The sequence below is a fragment of the Caretta caretta genome, chromosome 5, assembly GCF_965140235.1.
Source record: "Caretta caretta isolate rCarCar2 chromosome 5, rCarCar1.hap1, whole genome shotgun sequence".
NCBI classification, from domain to species: domain Eukaryota; kingdom Metazoa; phylum Chordata; order Testudines; family Cheloniidae; genus Caretta; species Caretta caretta.
Window position 1 is genome coordinate 80,503,399 of NC_134210.1, and position 18,985 is coordinate 80,522,383.

The 18,985-nt window shown below is 41.0% G+C and overlaps 1 long non-coding RNA gene across 1 annotated transcript in view; it reads left to right on the forward strand.

The window, feature by feature from the left end:
* The first annotated feature begins 1,438 nt into the window (after positions 1-1,438).
* LOC142072022 (uncharacterized) overlaps positions 1,439-18,985 on the forward strand; it is a 35,379-nt gene continuing 17,832 nt past the window's right edge. Inside the window, exon 1 of the long non-coding RNA XR_012668304.1 lies at positions 1,439-1,844. This is a non-coding gene — a long non-coding RNA (uncharacterized LOC142072022). The remainder of the gene's footprint in view (positions 1,845-18,985) is intronic.

The window sequence follows — 18,985 nt, forward strand, 5'->3', positions numbered from 1 at the left end:
TATTTCAACCACTGTAGCTCTCATGGAAAACACTCTGCTGGCAGAACCCTCTCTTCATATCAAAGGGGTGCAGCCAATCTGGTCTACAGCAGTACATCGCTGGGAGAGAAGTGCTCTCTCAGGTAGGTAAGTCCCAAATCATAGGTTAATAGCAACAATCATGTCTTCTCAGGTTTTCCTGAAGTATGTCCTGCATGTTCCTGAAAAGAATTCTTAACCTAGGGTGGACTAGAAATTAAGAATTCCATTTCACAAAAATTTTGGAGGGTTCAACTTTTTTTTCATGCCAATGAGGTACAAATTAAGACCTTTTGAAATTTTTTGCAGCAAAACAACCTGCCCAGAGTAGCCAATAGCCTGTTGGTTACAGCATTCACTCGAGATGTAGGGGGCCCCCAAGTTCAAATCCCTGCTGTGCCTGACTTGAAGCAGAGACTTCAACATGGGCCTCCAACACGCGTGCCCTGGACACTAGGCTATTGACTATTTTGGTGTATGTGCTGTTCTGAGGAGTCATCCAGTATTACATCCTGGACCTGAGAACTGATACATCCCAAAAAACAAACACCCACAATTTTCAGTAGTCAACATTTTCCTATGGGGAAAAAAAAAATTATCCAAGAATTCCTGATCAGCTCTACTAAATTGTATCCTAACTGTAGGTGTTAGCAAACACATACACAAACACAAAAATGCAGAGAGCTTGACGCTATATCTCTTCCCCATTCAGTTACTCAGCTGTCACTCACATCTCTTGCTAGGTAGCCATTTCCATAATTTTTCTTGTGCTCTACTATAATTCCCAGTCATTATGATATTTGCCGGGGAAGACGAGATATCTATTTCTACTGTAAAAATCAAGCAGGGTCCCAAATTTTTAGGCCTTTGTTATACGTCACAAAAGTAAAAAGGGGGAAAAAAGGCCACAAGCCCATTTCTTATTTCTTTGGAGGTCACCTTTAAAAATGGACCTCATTTGTGTCATTTACATGTTCGCTATTAATTATTTGTCATGCTCAGTGTTGCTTTCTGAACAGAGACATTTTATTGTATGAATTGTCAATGTCAGGAAGGACTTATTACCTTCAGCAAGTTTAAAAGGAAGGCTAATATGATTTCTTATAACAAACCCCCTATGACAGCTGCTCCATAGAGTCAATTACACTGCTGTGTGCTCTCAAACAGACTTATTTTTCAGAGTGAATGAAGAACAAGGAGAAAAAAAATCTCCATAGTGATTGAGGACTGACTTTTTCTTTGGCTTGCAGAGCTTGGAATAAAGGAATCTTTGCCTAATGACGTGAAACCATTTACCACTGAGCCAATACAGGGCAAGCATTGCCTACCTATCATTCTGTGGTAGAGTTAGCATATAAAACATTAGCTACACAGTCCACTAGTAGTTTTTAGGCTCTGCAAAACTGCCTCCTTGTATAAAGATCTGTCTTTTCATTTTCCACTTTAAAGCGTCTTCTAATCGACATTACCTTTCAACATGTTGCGTGAACAGAAAGTTTTAAACTAAAACAGTACAAGCTGTAGTGCAAGGCAAGCAAAGTCTGAAGAGAGTGAATTCAAACAAAGAGCCCTGCAGGATCAACATAAAAAATAATCCCCTGAGATTTACAAAAATAACTGGTGATCCCAAAAGGATAAGTGCTACTCTACGAGACAACTACAAGCTAAATAAATACCATCAGCGGTAGTTTACATCTTGGTGACTTTTTATAAGATGGAACAATCATAGCATCGTACAGCGGGTAAAATTCAATGTTTGCAAAAAGCTGTTGGCCAGACCTTTCAAGAGGGCTGAGGCAGTAGTAAGTTATTTACAGAAATGAACTGTGAGTATAAAAGAAGTGACCCTTTCCTTGCTGATATTTGCTCTGCTCGCTGCAAATGGTTCCTATCAGATATGGCTGTTTGTTTGCATTAACACTAACTGTTTAAGATTACGAAGTGCTGTGGGCAGGATTTTGAGTCTGATTCAAACTGTGCTGGTGAGATCTGATCTCATGTGATGGGTGTCCTGGAAATTACCTTAGGAATAAAAAAAAGTATACATTAATATTTATATACCCAGCTGCCTGTTATTAAAGACCATACTTATGTTCTCAGAACACTGATATTTAAGCACCCTAGATTCTGGCTCACACAAAGCACTGTTTAAACAAAAGCCAGCTAGATTTGGTGTTTATATAGTACCAGTCACCGCATGTAGACTATGAATGGCATAGGAGTGGGAGGGGGAAGGGGGGAAACTTAAATTTAAATGTTAAATTTTTCTTGTAATCCATCATCTGGCTCTCTTTCTAAAACAAAGGGATTATGTATGTGTGGAGGATTATGTATGTATGTGTTAAATTCACATTGATCAGAGAATACACATGATAGTGTGATACAAAATTTTATGGGCAAGTGTTTAGAATGGCTGCATTTCACACAAGTGCTGAAACCATGAGTGCCTTGTATAAGTCTTCCCAAATAGTGCCAACAAAACCCAAAGACCCATCCATGCCATTGTTTTCTCTATAGTCCACATAAAGTTCAGAAGTATTTCAGAAATGTTTCAGATCATTTTTCGAAATATTGCTGGTACCATTTTTCAAATCTTTGTGCCTTAATGCCATGAGTCCATCTGTATTGGCCTCATACAGAGATAATTTAACTATTGCATTTTAGAATCCACTAAATAAAAATGAACTGAAATAGCTTCTCCTATCTATACTAATGTTGCCTTTTAAAGATCTGATACCTCACACCACACCACAACTAGAAAGGAAGCTTTAGCACTACAGGGCTCTTCAGACTTCAAGGCTGTCAACAGCCCAGATCTGAGTATTGCTCAACTTCAGCCACAGCTCTCTGTAATTCGGGGAGGGAGGGGATTCCATATTTAGGATCAGGGAAGGTAATCAAAAATAAACAGGTGTTTGAAGCTATCCACGGGTTCAGAGCTGCAGTGAGGAAGGTCCTTCTTGGCTCACAGATGCTGAGTTGAGATTATTGGCATCATAGACACCAACTCCATGGGTGCTCCAGGGCTGGAACATACATGAAAAAAAATTAGTAGGTGCTTAGCACCAACTGGCAGCCAACTCCCCCCCTCTCCCCCAGTGTCTCCCACCCGCTGGCAGCCCCACTGATCAACTCCTCCCCCTCCCTCCCAGCGCCTCCTGCCTGCCCCAATCAGCTGTTCCGCAGCATGCAGGAGGCGCTGGGAGGGAGGGGAAGGAGCGGGGATAGGGCGCACTCGGGCGAAGGGGCGGAACTGGGCAGGAAGAGGCAGGGCGGGAATGGCGTGGTGCGGGAAGAGGCAGGGTGGGAGTGGGGGTTTGGGGGAAGGGGCCTGGGGTGGAGCAGGGATTGAGCACCCCTGGAGCAAGGAGGAAGCCGGCACCTGTGATTGGCATCTCCTCCATTTCTAAGCCAGGGCAAGTCTTGCACACCTCCTCCTAACAATGCTTGACTCAACATGTACTACCTTAGAATGGCTATTGTGCTGTAGCCAATAGCAGGTGCAGTTCCCTCCCAGAAATCTGACTAATCTAATACACCCACCCCTCCATCCTGAGCCTAAGCCCTAGCTCAAAACTCCCTTGAAAACTGCTTCCTTTCTCTATGAATGTCAAAATCTTACTTTCACCTAAACACTCCTAAATATTAGGAGGAATCAGTTTGTAGTGGGCTTCCAAGAGGGGTGGCTGTGAAGATCAAATGGCCTAGTCACACCCCTGCCAGGACTTGGCGAGCAGCATCACTGGCCAAGAGTGAGGAGGCTTCAGCTTGCATTTGCAAAATCCCAGTTGAGCACCCAGCCCTTAACCTAGTCCTGGACACATTGTCTTGAAGTGCTCAGCTTCAGACTTCTCAGGCTAAACTGAGAATGACAAAAAACTGCTCTGAGCTTCCTAAAATACACAGGGCCCTGTTTGTAGCACACAATAGACCACTTGCATCTGTGCAAGTTTCTGTAAATTCTTTCGTTATCCTCTCTGTGCCTTATGGTGCAAATCTGTAAAATGGATGCAACAACATTTATCTGTAATAATGATTATCTGGTGTTGTACAGCTGTTTGAGATCATCAGATGAAAGGCATTAAATAAATAGAAATTTATTATGGAAGGCCAACATTAAGCAAAAGTACTTTTTAAAAAAAATGGATCAGTTAATATCCTAGTTTTACAGCCTGCAGGAATGCATTTTAATTTCAGGAAAACTGATAAATGCATTTGGTAGTACCCTACAACATGTTTACTTTTTGCTACAAAATGCGACATTACAAAATGTAATGTATAGTATTGCAAGTAAGTTAAACTGTTTTCTAATTGTCTAATTATTAAGTACATGAAAATTAAACCCAAAATGACACAAAATACTATAAAAGCTGTTTTAAGTACTGTGGCAATATTTATAATCTTTTCCACCAGGAGAGGAAGGATTAATTACATTTCATGTGCTCTGGTTTACAAGCCCTTTAGTGGCTTCTTGCTGAAGAAAATCAATGGCTATTCTGGCATTTGTGAACATCTCACAGCAACCAAATACATTAATATACCAGCAGCATGCACACAGACCCACAGTTTGATGGGCTTCACAATTTGTCAGTAGTGGCTCAGGAATTGAGTGAACAAAGTGGATATTACTGAAGTAGAGAGCAGCAAGAGTAGAGCTGAGGGAGAAGTAATCTGGCATATTGCATGAGAAAATTACATTATTATCTGAAAGTAGATTGGTTTACTTGCCCTGTACTCACAAACCCTATCCCTTGATAATCATCTTCACACTCAGCTGCACTTCATAGCTTGTTTACCATGTTGCAGTGATGTTTACCTCCCTTGGTTTATTTGATGTCGGCCATTTGAAAACATTATCATTTAAATTAGTTCCTGTAACTAATGAGCATATGCTTCATGTGTGTTTCACAAGAACAAATGAAAATGTTTCAGGTTGGCTTTTTTTATTATATTATTATTATTATTAAGACACAATCTAAGCATCTTGAACAACAGAAAATTCTCTACTCAGATTTGTTCTGACACAAGGTAACAAGCCGAGAATCTTAAAGATGAGAACACCACTTCATAGGAATTTTAAAACTCATTTGGAAGTCATAGGCTCAAGATTTTCCCAGTAGAACTAAAACTTTAGAGATCTGAGTGCTCTTAGAAAAGCTAATCCCTTAAAACTGGCTGGAAGGAAAACTTCTAAGTGTCAGTTCACTCATAGCTCACATTGCAATGGGTAAACTACATTATAGCACTGACATAAAAAAGGAAAGGAAAAAAAATAACTTTTACAATAATGGTGGTAAAAGAATGACAACGATAGAACAGTAGTGCATTTACAGGCCGTGGTAGTGTTGCTCTAGAGGTAGTCCAGGTATAGTTCTGAGATTAATGGATCGGGGTTTGGAGAAAAGAGCTGCTCAAAGCACATTCTAAAGAGGACAGAAAGAGTAATTTGGAGGTTAATATCAGGATACAGGAGAAGGTTAGACATGAGAAAGAAGTCTTATAGCGGAGAGAAGAGGTACTAAAAGTAGCTTAGCACTGAGTTTAAGAGAGGGAACATCATAAGCTAGGAAACAAACGGAGAGCCTACAATGAGTGGACAAAATTGCAGCAGCCAGCAAATCATCAGTCTTGACCTCCCTTGACTCTCACTGTTGTTCATGCTGCAGCATCTTGGAAGCATTTACACTGACTCTGGGCTTTTGAAAGTCTTGTTCATTAGAATAAGTTGTCATTTAAAGAGCCATTAGCATTTACCCACAGTTACTGCTATCTGAGCTACCACAGTTTCCCGGTAGTTAGAGAAGGACACCAAGGTAACACTTAGGAAATGTCTAATGGTTTCTACTATTAGGAGTACTTTTCTGAGGCTGATCATACACCGACTATGTTAAAATGTATCCAGCATTACTCAGCCCCTGGCATTTTACTCTTCAGAATACTGAGGAGCATGAAACCCCTCAAGCCATATAGTAGCTTTGAGGGCTAACCCAAAAAGTTCAGAAGACACCCATTAATGAATACCGTTTGCCCCAACAGCCTATATCTGGAAGCTTAGGCTCATTATATTGTTTCTAATTAAATGTATCAAGAATGTATAAACAATGTAATAATGTCAAACTTACTAAGGGTTTACTGAGACATGACATTTTAATTGATTTGTGACTAAAGGCCAATTTCTGCCTTTGAATGCTGCTAAACAGTACCCATTACAGACAATGGGAGCTATATACCTGAGGATTTTAAAGGATCTTTGCCATTGTCATTGTTCAGCTGCCATTCAGTGCTTACTGTACCTGGATATTACTACTAAAAAGAAATCTAATGGTAATTCTTTCCAGACTTTAGTATAGAATTAACTTTAAAACAGTCTCCCTATTTACTCAAGTGATTATTCAAAATGTGGGAAAGTATTTGTAAGAACAAATTTCTCCTACTACTTTACTTGCTTGAGAATCCTTGATTACCATTTCAAATTCTTTCATCTACCTTTTTACTTAAATTCTGGTTATCTTTTCTTTGTTTGTTTGAGTTACAGGGACATACAGGACATCTTCACCCTAATCTCCACTCTTCCTGGGCAGCTCTACATCTAACCCAGCCACACACAGTTATCTGTCACTCTTTCATCATAAGACAGTCTCTTCAGCTCCCTGCTCATTCTTGTTGCTCTTCTCTGAATGCCATCTAGTTTTTCAATGTATTTCTGGTAATGTAGTATCCCAGACTTTAATGCAATAGTCCAGGTGTAGTCATACTGTGGATCTGATGTTTCTGCTGATGCAGCCCTGAATCATACAGCAAGCTCATGTCTAATTTGCAGAACTGGAATTAATTTGCAAACCGGACACCATCAAATAAAGACTGGGAATGGATGGGTCATTACAAAAACTAATTTCCCCCTACTGTTATCACACCTTCTTGTCAATTGTTTGAAATGGACCACCCTCATGACCACTACAAAAGAGATTTTTCCTCCCTTGGTATTCTACTGTTGAGAATAGCCTACTTCCACTTTAATTGTCTTGTTATCACGGAGCCCCCCACTTGGTAAGGCAACTCATCTTTTCACGTACTATGTATATATACACCTGCTTCTGTATTTTCCACTCCATGCATCTGATGAAGTGGGTTCTAGCCCATGAAAGCTTATGCCCAAATAAATTTGTTAGTCTCTAAGGTGCTACAAAGACTCCTTGTTCTTTTTGCTGATGCAGACTAACATGGCTACCACTCTGAAACTTAACACCATAGTGTACCTAGGCAGGAGCTTCTGTAGGAGCATGAGACAGGGAGTGCTGCAGAGCCTTTTTTCCCCCCGCCCCGCACCTGGTTCCCTGACATGGTACCACCCATGGTAGTAGAAGGGACAGAGTGAGCCAGAATTCCTCCAGGGAAGCATTGCAGCTTCTCACCATGTCCTTAATCCCCAAGAAATTCTGTGGCCTCACAACACCATCTGGCCCTTAATTTGTATATTTCTAGAAGAACAATTCTTCAAAAACATAACATTTCCTTTATCTACACACTCTTTCCTTATACAATATAAATGCAATGATATTTATATACAAAATGAAAAACAGCTACCCACTTTTCAATGTGACCACTCCAGCCCATAAAGTTTGATGATAAAAATATTACTTTGTGTATAAACTCTTGTCAGTGAGGCCTTTATCCTGCAAACTTATGGACATGGTGAAATTTAAGCATATGAGTAGTCCCTTGATCTCAGGGGAACTATTTACATGTTTAAAGTAAAGGATGTGTGTAAGTGTTCACAGGACTGGGGTCTTACAGTTAACAACAATTATTATTTCTGATTAACTGCCACATGATCACTTTAACCTCACTTTCCTCTCTTCTTTGCCCAATGAATTTTTATTTTTTAAATTGATACTCAATGCAATTTTAAGTCTTATAACCAAAGCTGCTTTGAAAGAGAAGCCCTACAAAAAGGTATTTAATATTACTAGTGGCACTGATTCATTGTGGAGATGCTGACAGAATTGTCCCTATCAAGGCAGTCAGAGGCACAGGTATAAATTATGCCTGTTACATCATCATTTCCTCTGCTATCTGCACAACAAACAACAGCCTTGGAGGTAGATTTACATTTAACACACCAAGATTTGTTCATTTTTAATTCAAACTGGGTTTGCTAGATGCTTGCGGGGTGGGGGGAAGATAAACTGTTATAATTACAGTATCATGAAGTATCATGAAGGGAAACAAACACATTAAACTATGAAAGGAAGATTATCAAGGCTGAAAGAGAAGATCAGGGTTTAAGTCAGGCATTTCTAACAAGAATATCGGTAAGGTTCATTAAGTGCCCTTACAGCTTCCAGAATATTTTAAATGAGGTAATTTACATAAAAATAGATTTAGCAACACTATTTTCTCATTACTGTCAGTTTGTGTTTAGGTTCATAAACTATCATTGTAAAGAAAACACACTTTGAATACATTTCTACAGGAATATTCTAGAGAATCACAGGGACAGTAATGATCTAAACCAGTGGGTTTTCAACTTTTTTTCCATTTGCGAACCCCTAAACAATTTCAAATGGAGGTGCATTTGAAAATCTTAGACAGCCTGCAGACCCCCAAGGGTCCTTGGACTACAGGTTGAGAACCACTGATCTAAACCCTAACTGAATAATCTCTCACAAACCCACAGTACTCCAGAAAGGCACACTTTGCATTGCTCCATCTTCATATTGCGTCATTTCCTCTTTAGCTCTTTCTGTCTTTTTCCATTTCAGCATTGTTAGTTTAGGTCTTTTCATTTTTTCCTGCATATTTATTTTGACTCCCTTAGTTTATCCTCCTCAAGTTCCTTCTTTATAGGGAGTTGCGTCAGTTTAATGTAAGGTGTTATTTAGAACCTATTTTGTTAAACCAGTGGAAAAGGTGGTGTGGACTGTCTGATTTCATTTTAAACTAGACTTGATTCAGCTTATCGTACATTGATCATCAACAGGTTTAACCTAAGCCAAAGTAAGCCACTCAGACTGAAATAAGAGTGTGTACACCAGTTTTAACTAAACTAATAGCCAAGATACTGATTTCTCTCTCCTCCCACTCAAAAAAAAAAAAAAAGAAGAGTAAAGATCTCATCTCTCCTTCCCATTTCTACATCTGGTCTTCCTGTGCTTCCTCCAATCTGGTACTGTGTGCAGAGGCTGAGCACAATCCTGTTGAGAAGCAAGGCCTCAGCTCTCTGCTGGGACTCCCACAGACACTGGTTACCCAGCAGGGGAGAGAGACGAGTAGATTGTCGGCTCCCACCACTCTTCTGAGCTGCCCACCAATGAAAGAACGGTGCAGCTGCCATTGCCACGTGGGTTCCTTTAAGAGCTCCCAGGAAGAATTTGGGCTGACTCCACGGGCGTAATTTGGGGGGGGACAGGTGGGGGCATTAACCCGCTCCAAACAGAGGTGGGGCATGCGGAGTCACTCCACCAGCCCAATTTCTGCAAGCACCAAGCTGCTCTGCTCAGCCTGATGGAGGTGGGGAAGGCTATGTTCTTCCCACACTGCCAGTCGTCGTTGCCGTCTACAGGCACCCTGCATGGCCACCATCCTTTTTCCTGTACAATGGTGAGTGCCTGGAAGTGGGGGGGCGGGGGGGGGGGGGCGGGAAGAGGCAGTGGAGAAGGGGGATGGGATGGGGAGGGGACAGTGGAGATAGGATGGGGCAGTGAGAAGGGGAAAGGGATAGGGAAATCTGGAGGAAACTGGAGCCTGGCTTGTGGCATCCCCTTGGCGGCAGCAGCAGCAGCCCCAACAGGAAGGTGCCCACAGCAGCACTGGGAGGCAGCAGAAAGGTGGTATCGCCGCAGCAGCTGGTGCCGGAGTGGCTGCAGCTCCCATGCTCAGGTCACCACAGTGGACGGCAGCAGGAGCAGCAGCTGGGGCTCCCCTCTTAAGCCAGCCCATCCTCCCACCCTCAGCACTGGCAGCCCAGATACCACTCCAGGCAGGGGGAGAGCCAGGAGAACTGGCTTCAGCACACGCACTGCCCCCACAAATATAGCAGCGAAACTGCACCTATGGCTGACTCAAGCACAATTCTTTCTAGGTCTGGGCACTTCCACCGGGAGGTCTCGGATGGCTCCTCTGTACACTTCCAGCCCAGGCCTTGTCTTAAAAATCAGAAACTCGCTCTAAATATCTTAATTTTAAAAGTGACAATTTTTTCTGTGTGTGAAGATATCTGAAAAATAGCCTTGCTATGTATGGCTGAAAAAACCCTGTGATCCAGACTCAGGACAGCTCCCAATGACTTGGGCTTCTCTTAATTCAATTTACCTTGTGCAGGTTATTGGGATAAAAAAGAGACTTGCATATTTGTACTGTGGATTCTAAACATATGGATCTTATTCAAGGGTTGGTAGGTTGTTGCAACTAAAGAGTTAGCTGTGTGTGTATGTCAATCATCATCAGTCAATCGGGCAACTAATTCCTTTAGGGGTCATGGTTCCAACAGGGCAACTTGCACTCCTCAGACCTTCAAAAAAACGGAGAGGGATGGGAAGAGGCCCTAATTTCCTCTCCCAGCCTTTAGTTTACATTGTTGTTGCCTTGATGACCATTGTTAAACTCCAGTCTGCCTTATTCACATGGATAGTCTCATTGAACTAGAAGTTCTACTTTTGGAAAACAAGTAGTATTTTGCCTAAAACATGTTCAGATCATTACATTTAATACATCTAGAGCATGTTCAAATATTTTTCTTTGCAGTTTTATAACCATATGGAAAAATCTCTCTGACCTCCTGTAGAAAGTGTTATTTTTGTAAAGTTCTATTTATTAGAAAATTATGGGGGGAAAAAACAAAGCAAAATATTTAGGCCCCTCCTTTCACCTACCTCCCCCTATTACACTGATGCAAACCACAATGATTGTTTGGGTATAACTGATAAGTAGACACTGCCCCTTAGAATTTTGTTTTCACTACTTTAATTTGATTTCAAGACAGTTTCAAACAACTTTTATTGGCTGGAGAGATTGATTCGAGTTACTTCTGAAATCACAATCTGTTTCATGTTTTGCAACTATTGGAGAAAAATGCTTTCAAAATTGACTTGGATTGTTCCTCACATTTTAAGCATCGCTGACAGATTAATCATAGCTATGAGATTTATTTATTTATTTTGTGCTTGATGCCAACTAAAGATTAAAGGTCATATTATATTCATGGCTAAGTTGCCTTCAGAAAGCTATATTTCATGGTTGTGAAATATGATACTTTAAAAATATTAGAAGTGCTCAAGACAAGTTTTACATCACTTGAACCAATAGGACTGCAATATAAAATGAACTAAAGTCAATTGTATGATACAGTAATTGGCTGAATTATCTCTGATGTAGTAATTTTATCACTGAAAGAGCTCTTATTAACTGTCTTGAAATCAAGCTGTGACCTTAACAGGTCACACTTAATATTAGAATTCTATTTATAAACTGGTTTTTAAAGGGTTATCAAACAATTACTAGTTATAAGCATGTTGCAGACATAGCATTACAGATGGTTTTAAGCACATCAGTAGGTGTTTTAGGTGGTTATAAGCAACTTGCTAATTTGCTGGACTCTGTCAGAATCAGTTGAGTATTCATTTATTAAAACATGTTAAATATTTATTAACCCTTTAATTTATAAATGGAACCTTAATCTAAGAATGACCATTTAAAAATATCTAAATATTTCTATTTTAATATGTACATTTTCATTTAATGCTTTCATAGAATCAGAGAGTATCAGGGTTGGAAGAGACCTCAGGAAGTCAGCTAGTCCAACCCCCTGCTCAAAGCAGGACCAAGCCCCAATTTTTGTCCCAGATCCCTAAATGGCCCCCTCAAGGATTGAGCTCACAACCCTGGGTTTAGCAAGCCAAGCTATCCCTCCCCGTTAAACACAATGTAAAAGCAATAAAATGTAAATTTTAGAGAAAACAGAAGAAAAAAAAACTTTGGAATGTATCGGTTATATAATAAATGTATAGGTTAAACACTAAGGAATAAATCATAACTACTAAAAATGAACTAGATATATCTTATGATAGTATGAGCTAGTCAGTTACAGTACACAAGAGTTATTTAATAATACCTAAAGCCTGGCTATGTGCAGGGGCCAGAACTGTTCCTTCAGGGTGGGGGGTGTTGGCTCATGTGTAATAAGAGGAGGAAAAGTAGATCTATTCACACATGATATCCAAATCTTACCCCCAGTCCCTGGCACCAGTAGCAGTAGAGCCTTCGGTGATGTGGAGAAAGGGACAGATTTTTCTTTGTATGTCTGATTCTAATCCCATTGAAGTCAATGGCAAGACTCCTATAGGGAGCAGGGTTTTTCACAAAATTAAAGAAGGGTTCCCAAAGGCCTGCACTGAGACACGATAGTGATGCGGGTCATAGAAGGTCCTAGACCAGAGATGGGCAAACTACAGCCTGTGGGCCACATCCGGCCCGCGGCACCCTCCTGCCTGGCTCCTGAGCTCCTGGCCCAGGAGGCTAGCCCCCGGGCCCTCCCTTGCTGTCCCTCCTCCCCCGCAGCCTCAGCTCACTGCGCTGCCAGCGCAATGCTCTGGGCGACAGGACTGCGAGCTCCTGGGGCAGCGCAGCTGCAGAGCCCGGCCTGACCTGGTGCTCTGTGCTGCACAGTGGCATGACTGGCTCCAGCCAGGCAGCATGGCTGTTGCGCCGCCAGCCACCGGTGCTCCAGGCAGCATGGTAAGGGGGCATGAGTGTGGATAGAGGGCAGGGGAGTTCGGGGTGGTGGTCAGGGGGCAGGGGTGTGGATAGAGGTCGGAGCGGTCAGAGGGCGGGGAACAGGGGGGTTGAATGGGGGCAAGGGTCCTGGGGGGGCAGTTGGATGAGGCAGCAGGGGACAGTCGGGGTAGGGGTTCTGGGGGTGGTCAGGAAGAAGGATGGGGCAGGGGTTCTGGGGGGGGGTAGTCACGAATGAGAGGAGGGGTTGGATGGGGTGGCGGGGGCAGTCAGGGCTGGAGGGTCTGGGGGTGGTCAGGGGATAGGGGGTGGTGGATGGGGCAGGAGTCCCGGGGGCGGCCCCCATTAGGGGGCGAGAAGCAGGCGATGTTGGATAGAGATCGGGCCACACCTGGCTGTTTGGGGAGGCACAGCCTCCCCTAACCGGCCCTCCATACAATTTTGTAAACCCGAATGGGCCCTCAGGCCAAAAAGTTTGCCCACCCTGTCCTAGACAGATGGAAAGAAGAATTGAAATCTCCCCTGCTTAATATTAAGCATGCGCTTAAGTGCTTTCCTGAATAGGGAAGGGCTTAAGTATATTTCTGATTTGGCATCAAACTGCAGTTACAACAGCTGTATGCAATTTACACCTCTAACAAAGAGGCAGTGTACAGTTTCAAAGAGGCTAAATCTTGTTGGAAGATATGCTGTACCATAGGTCAAATATTTGTACGTTCCAATTATTCTAACCATGGGCATCTCTATAGTCCCCTCTCAGTACCAGTTAACAGTCATTTCTTTCCTTCCAATACATCCTTTTCCCTTCCAGTTCCACAATCACATTTATTATGCTGGTCTTGGTCTTAGTGCTTACTCCATAGTTAACCACCACAGCAGATGGCATCCTTCCTGTAATCAACAAAGACATGTTTTGTTAGGGCTATAACCACCGTGCTTTAGTGCATTTCACTGGTGTTTGCTATTCCTGCCCCCATGGATGTGCATTTGAATGATAAAAGGCGTATGCCCAAACAGCCATAAATACCCACTATGGAAGTTGCCACATCAGTGAAGTTAGTGGCTCAGCAGAAAATGAAGACCAGCAGTAAAATAAAAGGGGCTCACGAAAGGAATTGTTCTCCCCCAACCTCAAAGCCTCTGGCTCTCTAACCCAAGTTTTTGGGGCTGAACCCGAATGGGTCCTGGCATAATCCCAATACAGTAGCTAGGAGACATCAATTTTGACAAACAACAAAAGATGAATTTAATCTGTGCATTAGCCTGTTACTAATCTGCAGTTTTCATCTTTAGCCAAAAAATTATGGCAAAAGATGAGAGACTCTAGCTAATGTAAGTATGTGCTTGCCTTTATAATCAAATGCAGTGTACATTTAAAAGGTAAAATGCCATTGAAACACCCAAACCTTAATGCTTCTGTGAGGAAAATGTTCATATTTATTCGTGTCATGCAGCGTCTCATAACCAATCTCTGCAAACCTAAATGCTCAAGATGGCAGATCTGAACTAAAATGGATTCTAGAGGTTTGCTTGTTAGGAATATTACATGTTTGTAATGTTGGACAAGAACAAAAGGCACAACAGTCAAAATGAAGCCATCCAAAAAATAATTTTTCACAGTAAGCTCTTCAAACACACTATTTCTTAGTATGAAGTTTCTGGAATATAGCAATAGTCTGCTTTTAAGTCAATGAATTTAGTGAATGTTCTGAAGTCACAGTCGGGGGGAGGGAGGCTTACATATCAAAGGCAAAAATCATACAGGATTGTATGCAGTATATTTCACAACACACAGTTAAACTGCTACAAGGAGATGTTTGTAGTGGGAACCTAAAGCCAGCTTTCATAACCATAAGAATTATATTTGCTAACCAGAATGGGACAAGAGATCAAAAGAGACAGAGAGAGAAGAAAAACAACTTCTTCTGGATTCATTTTGATACACTAACCTTGCCAATAAAAATGCCTAAACCTCAGTTACAACTCCCTGGAGAATGGCAGCTATTATCCCCTATTGAGTTGGTGCTTACCATACAGAGCCTGAACAATTCATACAGAAAAATAAACCATAACATTCCCGTTTATTATTACTTTAGCTGAGAGGTGCTGACATTAAACAGTTCTGCACTGCTGCTATAAATCAGCATGCTGTGGATGTTCTCAGCATGGGACCAGGGCTCCTTGGTAACAGCTCTCATCAAGGCAACCAGCTGTCAGAATTCTTCAAATTAAACTGTTATTACTGTAGTATTCATTAGTCAGTTACTGACTATTAAGATATTTTTATCTCTGAGCCATTGACATCGGATATTGCTTTTTAATATGCAAGTTATATATAAACATGATTAAGTGATTCATGTAGGTTTGACGGCTTCTATTATAGCTTGATCTCCCCTTTTTAAGGGGCTACAGTGTTGAAGATGATGTCCTGCTCTCTGCTAAAATTAATTTTCCATTTTAAAGTCTTGGATTTCTGCTGTGATTGATAGGTTGCATCTTCAAACACCAGCATTTGCAAAGTAAAGAGATAACTTGATACAAACAGGATGTGTAAGAGACAGATTGAACTGTTATGAAGGCAGTTTTGACTTCAGTACACATTGATAAGAGTTGAATGTTTTCGCTCCGTTTCTGCCAATGCTACATGCCAGTAGTTTTGTTCAGGTAGGATTCATATGCGATTGTTCTAAAAGATGCAAGATTCAAATGCTTTAAAAATATATTCCAGTTGCCTAACTAGTAAATGAGGAGATAGTGCTGGTAAGAAAGAAGGGACATAACGTTTAAAACAATTTCATGAAAAATCTATTCATTTTATTGAACTTTCAACAAAAATTCACCAAAGTTGTTAACTCTGAAAACTGACTTACTTTATTTAAAGGTAAATTTTTCAGCTAGGATGCTACATGTGTACAAAATGGCTGGAATTTTTGTGCACGTGTGCAAGCATTTTGCTGATTAATTTCTCCCCCCCCACCCGATCTTCCTGTGAATTATTATTCCCCCACCTCATCTCTTTTATTCTCTTTCCAACTGAAATTTACATGCACAAAATGGAAGCCCAGTTTTTTGAAAATATGGACCTTAAATGGTGTCTCAGTTCAAGGCAATTGCACCTGTATTCCCCCTCCCTGGTCTCTTAATGGCACCACTCTAGGCTCCTGATTCCTCAGCCATCACCTCTCTTGGGTAGATACCCACATCTTCCTTTCTTCTGCCTAGGGTTTTTTTCCAGGCTGCACAGTTCCCTGTCTACACTGCAATGTGCCCAGCAGGCCAGACTGCTTAAACAGGTCACATTGTCTGTGCTTTCCTTTAACTTTGAAGGCCATAAACAGTCTAATTGCCAGCAGTTACAAGTTACCATACAGCTCTTTAAGCAAATAAGGTGAAATCATTACCCCCAAAAAAATGTTAGGAACCTATACATGCTAAAAAGCTTACCAGAGGTCACCCCAACTTCAATCTCAGACTCTGGTAGGTGTCAATCCTTCAAATGAGTTTTGCCCAGGGCTACAAGTTCTTAACTGTTTCAGATTCAGAACCAGAACAACCAGGAATAGGTCTTTTCCTTTATTCAGCTTGAGCCTTTGAGCTTGGCTTCATGTAACAGCTGATCAGCAGACAATGGCTTACTCAAATGGCTGGGGTTTTGCGTAACTGGAGGTGGGGAATTTGCATTTACCTGCCCTTACATATTCCGCAGTAAAACCACTTAAAACTTTTTGTTCCAAGAGTGCAATCTTGTCTGGCACACAGTTCAACATAGAACTTTGAACCCTCCATGTCTCATATCTGTCACATCTCTCTTCTCGAGAGGTTACATACAATATCATTCCATAATAACCCCCACAATAACACATAAATCATTCATTTCATACAATGGATCCCAAATCTATGTAAATGTAAGTCAGTCTTCCAAGAATATTGCAGGAAAATGCCATCTGTCACAAATGGTACCTTTAAAAGATGGGTTTCAGAGTAACAGCCGTGTTAGTCTGTATTCGCAAAAAGAAAAGGAGTACTTGTGGCACCTTAGCGACTTAGAGAGAATGCATCCGATGAAGTGAGCTGTAGCTCACGAAAGCTTATGCTCAAATAAATTTGTTAGTCTCTAAGGTGCCACAAGTACTCCTTTTCTTTTTAAAAGATGGGTAATTTGCTTTCAAAACCAGGTTACTCTTCAAGTTAAAAAGAACTTTGTCTAAAGTATTTCATTCTGCTTCTGCTTAATATTTTATTCTCTTGTTGATATGACCATTAATACAATTTCCTACAGTGTGAACATTTGTGAACACTTTCAGGTCTTATCCCAGCACTTTGACATCAACCACATAGGTTAAAAATAAACTTTCTAAAGGCAACAACAACAAAATTTAAGAAAAATAAATTTTCTTAATAGCATTTTACATTGAATGGGCAGAACAAAAGCTTCAGAAATGGTATTGCTCAGGGTTATCCTTGTAGCCTCTCTCTAAACTAGGAAGCCTTTGCTAAAATTTCCCCGATTCAGCTCCAGTGGTGGTAGCAATGGGGAAGCTGAGTATAGACAAGCTGCCAGTGGCTAAGGCATTTGAAGCACCAAGGTGTGTAAACCTGCTCTGAGCAGGGGTGGGTGATATCATATTTATAATGTTGACAGCATCCTGAAAACTTGCCTTCTCGACTGTTCCCTCACATTGGTGAGTCTGAACAAGTGGTAGCAACAGCACAACATTTTAACAAAAATGTCTTCAGACGGCAGCCATGTGCACTATAGCTAATCATGGTGGGCAGGTGCTATGGAAGTTTATCCACACTGTTCTGTTACTGCACCCCAATCCAGGTTGGCTTGCTATTATTCTTGCTTAATTTGCCCTTTACTCACACAGTCATCTGATTTGTACATTTATTTGCAGGAGAAGGGTGCATAATTGCAGGCTAATTAATTACGCATAGATTTTGGACTATTCTTTCCTATCAATGTTCATGCTTAATTAATTAACATCAAACTTATTGATGAATGTTGTTTGTTTAAAACACATCGCCATAAGGCACACACAAAAGTCTTACTGATGTAGGTACAGTATAATTCTTTGTTACTAAATTCTAATTTACATTGGTACATCTATAGTGAGTAAAGTAGGTCCTAAAATGCTTCTGAGATCATTTTAAAGAAGTACATAATTGAAGTCTCAAAGACTGGAAGGAAAAACTAACATGCAAGGAAAAAAATACACCAGGCTAGTTTGAACTTACAGTAGGAGTTTACCTCACTGAGATCAAGTGTCTTGCCAACAAGCCATATGGGCATGATGAATGAGACAGGAAAAGTGTTTAATATGGAGATATACCTATCTCATAAAACTGGAAGGGACCTTGAAAGGTCATTGAGTCCAGTCCCCTGTCTTCACAGCAGGACCAAATATTGCTGCCCCAGATCCCTAAATGGCCGCCTCAAGGATTGAACTCAGGGTTTAGCAGGCTAATGCTCAAACCACTGAGCTATCCCTCCCCCAATAAGTAAGTATGATGACATTTTGTCCATAAAAACATTCGTTCCCCAGGTGCACTTGTGCATCTGTTATATATTTTGGTATTGTTTTTACTTGTAGCTTTAGAGATATTTAAGAAGGTGAAAATCTATGCCCAAAGGACCATAAAAGGAGATAAACTAACAGACTATAAGGCAACACCCACCACTGATTCAGAGGATTATCACCAGGAAAAATACAGACTATTGTAAACATTTTAGGACACACAGCAGTGAACTGGGAAGCCTTCTATAAGGAAACAGTTCGATCTTTCTCTCCCTCATTATGTCAAGGGTAAATTGCTCTTACCCATTTAATAGATTCATAGATTCCAAGGCCAGAAGGAACAACTGTGATCATCATTTGTCCGTATAACATAAGGCATAGAACTTCCCAAAAATAATTCCTAGAGCAAATCTTTTAGAAAAACATCCAATCTTGATTTAAAAATGGTCAGTGATGGAGAATCAGGATCATCAAGTCAAAGTCAGTTGGGTTTCATATTTCTTCATCATGGATAAATGCAAGAACTGCAGAATAACCCCACATCTATAGCTCTGAGAAAAAGTATCCAGCACTGTGACTCAGACCCACAGTTCCGTGAAGATGACGACAGAAGAAAGGAGTAGACACATTTTGGCAGATTCTATGGTAGATACAGCTCCAAGCTGTTTGCAGAAAGCAAATACTGCTTTAGGACAACTTACATACTGCAAAGTAGTTGC